We start from the raw sequence: 7,671 nt of genomic DNA on the forward strand, positions 1-7,671 counted from the left end.
CTGTCTTGTTTCTGTCCGCTCACTTTGACTAGTTGAATGGCAGCAGACATCATTTGCAATGCTAACGTCAGATACGGGTCAAAATGGACAAGGAAAACACAACCCGGGGTTTTATCAATGCAATAACAACCACTTCTGTCTAGAGATGGCAGCGTGCTGGGGTTTAACCTCTTCACTGCCACATAGCAAGAACCACCAGGGATTTAATTTTCTGGTCTCCTCTTCTTCTATTTCTAGCTTATTTTCAGCCCTTTCCTTCTCCTGGCCATTCTCTCTTTTTTTTTTTTTTTTTTTAGCCCCTCCCTCTCTCCCCTTTCTGGTGTTTACTAGAGCATCTGGTAGTGTTTATCTCCCAAGACATAGGAGACTGCTGTTTTCACAGATATGTAACTAGAGTAAAAGCTTTAATCTTTGTTGGTGTTGGACCTTTGGATTAAAAAAAGTCATAATAGTGGAAAAATTAAGATGAAATAATATTTCAGCATAGTACACTTCTGAATCAGCATCAACAGCAAATTCTTCACAGGGAAAGTTGCAATTACTGCATCTCCTTCGCAGCGCAGCTCTGGGGAAGAGTTGCTTAACTCATGGGGAGAGCGGGGCAGGGAGTGAGGAGACAGTCCCGTTGAGACGGGACTGCTCATCCCGCTAGAAGCTAAAAGAGCGGCGTGTCCTTGTGGGGATTTCTGTGCGTGCACCGCAGCAGGAGTTCGAGCAGCCCCAGAAATGCCACCACGACGTGAGAAGCCTGTTTCCATGTCTGCTCGCTTCCAACCCTGCCTTCCAGCACGGGCAGGGAAGGAGCTGCTCTGACCTCCAGCAGAGTCAGGCTACGTACGACCGGGTTTTGAAGCCCCTGTGGAGTAAAGGCTGTCCTGGAAGCCGGAGGAGGAGATGGTGTTTCGAATCGGGTCTCTTGCTCTAGAGAAATCCATTGGTTTTCTACAGAAGCTTCAAAGAGGCTGAGACTGGGTTAATTAGAAGTTGTCAAGATACAGCGAGAAGCGGTGCTGTCACCAGAGAGATGTAGAAAGCGTTGCAGAAATCTGGTGGCAAAAGGCAGGTAGGTGTCTGTTATCCGCAGAAGCGATTGCAGGCTATGGTGCCTACAGCAGGAGGCATATTTTTGCCTCTTTGCCTACAGCAAAGATCTTTTTTGCCTTCCCTGGGGACTAAGTGCTGTCCCAAACCTGCAGCAAAGTCAGCTACGCTGGAAGCGGACGTGCAAAATCCGGATGGCTGCTGGTTTCATAGCAAGAAAATATTCCGTCGCTAATATTGTAAATGCTTCGTGGTGAATTTTTCCAGCAACAGCATTTTATGTAATTCAGAGATTTTTAACGAAATGCCATATTTCAGGTGCTATACTCTCCGATTTCCACCCCTGCCCTCCTGCTACGTGTAAACCTGACGGAAACCTCTCCACACTTCTCGGGAGAAAACACTTTTGGAAAGCCCTCGCGTTGGGAAGGCGGCGAGCCGAGGAAAGGCCGCGTAGCCTCCTGCTTTGTTACGGCTGTAACGAACCAGGCTAATAAATTACCTACTGCCACCTCAGAACGGGCCTGTCACACAGCAGCACGTCAAGACGCAGACGCACGGTCGGTCTCTCCTAACCTTTGTACCTCCCCTCTCTAACCAGGGAACTAGTTCTGGAAAAGAACCGGGCCCGCGAAGACCTGCAAACCGAATGGTAAAATATTAATTAATAATTAATCTGTAATAAGCCAAAGAGGAGCTGAGAGGTGTCAGCGAGGCTCCGGCGCGGCGCAGCCGTCGGGGAGAGCGCTGCTGGCCTCCGCGCAAAGGGAATGGCAAACGGGGCTTCTGCGCGGAAAATTTCGCCCGACCAATTTTTTTTTTTTTTTTTTTTTGCATGCAAAAAATGCAGATTCAGCAGCACCAAAACGGTTTGTGCACACATGGCAAACTTGTCATTTATAAAAACTCAAAAAAGCTCTGACAAATGCTGAAGCTGTTAGTTTTGACACTTCTGACATGAAACACTTTGATTTTTCATTTTGAAACTACTTTGTGTTCAAAATGTCCTTTAATTTTATTTTCAAGCAAGGAGGGGTGTGTCTTTTTTCTTATTCCCCCAAAAAATCAAAATTGAAATGAAATCTTCGGATTGACTCAAAATGAAATTGTTCTTGGATTTTTGGTTTCACCAGTTTCTTTCTTAGATGTTTGTGTTTGGCTTTGAGTCACTTTTTTTTTCCCCCTCCTGCCCCCAAATTTGCCAGTTGGTTTATCAAGAGCCACAGCAAACATCAGCCCTTTCAAAGGGGCACAGCTGGCACAATAGAATATATTTTTTTGTGGCTGTCAGTTGGCGGGGGGGGAAGGAGCCTTGCTTTTGCTTTCCGGGAGATTGAGTTCATTTTCTATCTGACTGGGATAAATAATAAATAGTTTTGGGTTTTTTGTTTGCTGTGAAGGATTTTGTTACGTTATCTGTTTAAACATTCCGTTATGTTTCAGTAATGTGAATAATGATTATTCCTGTGCTTCTGAGCTCTCCCTCTTGGCTCGGGCGCCGGAGGTTCAGGAGACACCTGGCATTGTTGACAGAGCGCTGAACTTGAACTCCTCTCGCTGTGACAGGGCAAGCCCAAATATTTTGGGAAGAGTCCTTGTTATGTTACGACAGGGGTTGGTAGCACTGATGCTGGGGACGGGTTTTGCTTCAAGACTGAGCTGATTACTGCTTTATTATTGGAGGAACAGCGTGAGCTTCGGCAGGCGGGCTGCTGTGGGGAAGGAGAATTGGATTTGGGCATTTCTTATTTGCGGGATGTGCTGAAAGTCTTCCAAAAGATGCTGGGTGTTGAAAGAAGCCAGGAATAGGAGGCCCTGAAAGATGTTTTTCTATGGGTGAGAAAGTGAAAAAACGAAGCTCTTTTGCACGAGAATACAAATGTTTCGTGTAGTCCCTATCCGTAGACAACTACCCGGGGAACAGCTTGTATTGAAATACCTTTTTAATCGCATTTTCCATCTCCAAAGGCATTGTTTGCTTCCCGCAGTGTACATCTTCCCTCTTTTACTGGCTTCCTCTCCAGCCCATCTCTCTCCTGAAGGCAGGCCGCATCGTGGTGTGGTGCTTCGTGCGTCTTCAGTCCAGCTTGCGGTGTTTTAACTGGTCATAGACTTTCAACAAGATTGGATGTCTTGTGGTGTTTGCCAATGCACGTACAGCGTGTAATTATATTCAGGAAGCAATAGGAATTAAATGACCTTAATTCCCATGAATATTCATTTAAGACTCTCTACCAAATTCGGGCAGATTAATAGCACAATGCAAATACAATGGCTATTCATTGCCCCCACAGGAAAAGGAAATATATATTGGCTGGCATCTCAGGACAAATGGAAATGTGCTATTAGAAAAGTTATTTCTGGGTGACTTCTGATAGAGCAGCGGTTGGAGGGACACCTCCAGGAGGAAAGAGGATTAGGTGGTCCGTAGGTACGGACGCGGGCAGCCTTTCCCGCCCGCTGAGGGAACACGGGGTCGTCTGGGGTGAATCCGAAATTCGTGTCTTTGCACTACCAAAGCAACTCCAAAGCAACTCCGACCGCAGCGGAGCTCCCTGGACTCACAACAGCAAAATGCAGTTTATTTTGTGCCTGACTCCCGCTGCCCTGTGCATGCAGCCAGCCTCCGGCCTGCTCTCCCCGGGTCACGCTGCCGTGGGGCAGAACAGCGATCTGTCTTCCGTGGGAGCAGCGGTAAGCGGCTGCGCTGCTCCCCCCGGCTCTGCCGCGGCGAGGCCAGGCACTGCCAGCCTGCCGGCGCACAGAGGCTCGGTTCTGCTCCCGCTCCTCCTCTCGGCGCAGGCCGGGACATGGCGTCCACCGTGACCAGGGAAATGAAAAAAAAGTCTAATAACAATAACAGATGAGGGGTGCGAATGCATTTGCAAAGCAGGCATCAGAGTTTGGGATTATGAAAAAAAAATCCCAACTTTTTTTTTGTTTTGTTTTTGTAGAGATGACATAAAACAATATTTAATTTTTAAAATTATCTAGGTCTGGTTACAGTCCTCATTTGGGAGGACTTCTTTATACATTTCCTTTCATCAGACAAGCCAACCCGCAGACCTTAGCTGTGTCACATTACTGTTACCTTTTTGTGGGATTTCCCCAATTGCAGAACAGATCCTGCTTCCGCTGAAGTTGGTCCAAGTGTTGCCAACAGCACTGGGCTGGGCCTCCAAGCTGGATGTTTATGCCTTTTAAAATCCCCCTTCATCAGCAAGTCAACCCATCCCATCCTTAAAGTTATCTGGGCAAAAGCAGCGTCCAGCGTTATTCACCTCGCACGCGCGCGGTGCTATACGGCCTTTCTGAAGGGCCTCTATTGCCGGGCGGATCGGACTCGCCCGACTCTACACATGAGGCGAGGGAATGTGGAGAGCAGCAACCGCCGACTTGCCCAGAACGGGTTTTGCCACGAGCCGCAGCACGAGGGTACTCGCAGGCTCTCTTCTCCTACGAGGCACTGTGAGAACATCCGACTTATTTGAGACAAAGTCAGAAAATCAGAAAACCCAGGCTGTGAAAGCAGTGTGCATCTCCCTTTTTATTATGCCCACCAACTTTTTGGGGCGGTACGTAGTGTGTGTCTCAACTTTTCATGCCTGATGTGAAGGGAAGAATAACAGCCGAGTACCCACGTGGGCTTTGCACCTACGCAGGAGCGCAAAGCGGCTCGGGAGCCAGCCGTGCAGCCTGGCACTGTGTTCTGCAAAGCCTCATAAACCAGTGACTAAAGCGGAAAGGACTCCAAGGCCTGGCTCCTGGGACATCGGAGGTGTGGCATTACAGTAGCTTGGAAAACATTCTGACTTTAAAACAAGTAACACCTATAATTACAGAGGCGTCATCACCTTCATAATTTTTTTTTTTTAGCTAACAAGCTGTAGTTGTAGCCTGTATACACCCTTGCCAAAATCTGCCAGGCGTTTGCTCTTGGGATGGTTGTGCTGGTGGTGGGAATATCAAGCATCTTTCTCCAGGCACTTGTAAAACAATACAGCAGTAAACAATTCAAGTGCAATTAGCAGCTACATCGGCGGAGGGGGAAGGAGAAGTCCCACCGCTGGTATTGTCTGCGGAATTAATCGTGTTTTACGGAGTTGATGTACTGGGTTAGATTTGAGAAGTTAAAAACAGGAGACTGAAGAACAGTAGAAGGTTCCAATAAACAACGGATGAAACGTAAAACAAACATTTTCTAGACCAGTAAGGGGGTGTGGGGGGCGTTTAAAAAAATTCTATTTCATTGGGTTTGTCCCCTTTTTCTTCCCACTGAAGGAACAGATGAACCAAGTAAAAAAAAAAAAAAATCTGAACAACAGAAGCTTAAGATGAGGGGAAGGATTCCTCCGGACAGCCGGAGGTGCCCCTCCGGCACACCAGCCCAAGGGACACGGTGCCGGCCGCTGTTCCGCCCAGCCCCGCCTTGCGCGGCGCCCCGGAGCGCTCCCGCCACGGTCCTGCGGGGATCGCCTCGGGCACGGCGCGGCCGTTTCCCCCCGCTCCGTTACTGCAAAAGCCACGAGCGAGGCAGAAGTTACCTCGCCGTCACGGCCGCGGACGGCGCCGGTCGCTCCGCGCCGATGGCGCGCGGCCGCCGAGAGGTGGCGCCGCGGTCGCGGCGCTGCGCGCGGGACGGGCGCGCTGCGCTGCGCGGCCGCGGTTCTCCCGCGGGAGCGGTTCGCTGCCCGGTGGCGCTTCTGGCGGTGTTTAGGACCGGCATCCCCGCGCTGCCCCCCGCCCCGGGAGCGCTGGGTCCTCGTCCGGGCTGCGGCCGTCGGCGACCTTAAACTTGCCGGGGCCGGGGCCGCGGGGAGCCGCGGGGCCGGAGAGTGCCGCGCGGTCCCGGCTCTCGCCCCCTCCCCGCGGGCGCTGCCACCGACCTCTTCCACGCGAGCCCCGACGGCGCGGCCGGGAGAGCTGCCGGCCCGCGGGGCCGCCCCACGCACCCACCGGGATGAGGCACCGCGGCCACCCCCCGCGGAGCGGCAGCGCGTTCAGCCCGGCCTTCGGTCGGGGTCGGTCACTCGCGCTGGGCGGCCAGTGCGCGCCGCTGCGCACCCGCGCAGTGTTTCTAAGCGGTGTTTGCGCCGACAGCGGCGTGCGCACGAGGGGGAGCGCTGGCAGCGCCCGCCTGGCCGCTCCGCGCAGGTAAGGCAGGCTCCGCGGGCAGCCGCGGAAGGCCCTCCGAGGTCTCCCGCGCCGCCCCTTCCGCGCCCCGGCTGCCTAAAAGTTGCTCGGGGGGGCGCGGTATTGCCCCCCTGCCGCCGGCCGGCCCCTGCCCGCCTGCCCCCGCGCTGAACTCTCCGCAGGAGCGCGCAGGGGCGCGCAGCGCGCTCCGCCGCCACTTTCGCTTCCCCGCGGGGCTGCCCCGCCTCCCGCCGGCCCGCCCCCCCCCGCCCCCCGGCCGTCCTCCGCGGCGCTCCGCGCCGGCGGGGCGCCCACCCCTCGCCCCCTGCCTCCGCGCCCCCCGACCCCCCCGCTTTTATTATTTTCTTTTCTTGTTATTATTATTTTTCCCTTGCACCGAGCCTTGTTTACCCAGCAGGTGGATGTGACGTCAGAGACTGACAACAGCAAAAAATAACAACATCTCCCTCCGCGGGGGTGGCGCGGGCCGCCCCCGGCCCGCCCGCGCGGGCGGCGGCGCGGGGCTGCGCGGGGCGGGGAGGGGGCGCGGGGCGGGGGCGCGGCGGGGCGGCGTGCGGGGCCCGGCGCCGAGCGGAGCCGAGCGGCGCGGCGCGGAGCGGAGCGCTCTATTGTTATTTACCGAGCGGCGGAGCACGCCGCCGCGCCGCCCGGGCTCGGCGCGCCGGAGGGACGGGCGGGAGGGACGGGACGGAGCGGCGCCCGCCCGCGCCGGGCAGCGGCAGGCCGGGCCCTGCGGGTGAGTCCGGCGCCCCCGGCACTTTTCCGGTCCCTTCGGGGCTGTTGCACTTCCCCCCCCCCCCCGCCCCAACCCCCCGCCGGCCCCACGTGCCCGGCCCCCCCCCCCCGACCGCCGCGAGAGCGGGGGGGGGGGGGGGCGGCGGTGCGCGGGTGCGGAGCCCCCTCCCCGGGCCGCGGAGCCGCCCGCAGCCCCTGTCCGCCCACTTTACAAACTTAACCACCCCCCCCCCTCCGGCCCCGCTCTGCGCGCACCCTCCGCGGAGAGCGGGATGCTGCGCCTCCTGCTTTCCCCGTCTCCACGCGCTTTCCGCGTGTTTCCCGCCGCGTCCTCCCGCGCAAGGGGCGCGCACACCCCAACTTCAGCACTCGGGGCAAGAAGTTGCGGCGGGGCCGCGCCCCCCAGCCCCTGCGCGCCCCCGGCCCGGCCGCCTTGCTGCCCCCTTCCCCGGCACCTGTTGCGGCTTGCCGCCCGTGCAGTCCCTTCCGCAGGCGCGGAGCTCCGCGCCGCGCATCCTCCCCCCCCCGGGTCCCACTGCGCCCATCCCCCCCCCTTTTTTTTTGGAAACGAAGTGTTTGAATAAACAACCGCGCTTCCCCAGACCGGTGCAACTTCTCGCTGCGCGGGTGCGGACCGCGCATCCCTCGCGTCCCGTTGTGTCGTGTGTCCAGCCCCCCTCCCCCACTTCCGCGGAGACCCGCGGGACGGAGCCGCGGTTCGCTGCGCGCCGCGGAGCCGGC

The sequence above is a fragment of the Phaethon aethereus genome, assembly GCF_964289735.1.
Source record: "Phaethon aethereus genome assembly, chromosome: 11".
NCBI lineage: Eukaryota > Metazoa > Chordata > Aves > Phaethontiformes > Phaethontidae > Phaethon > Phaethon aethereus.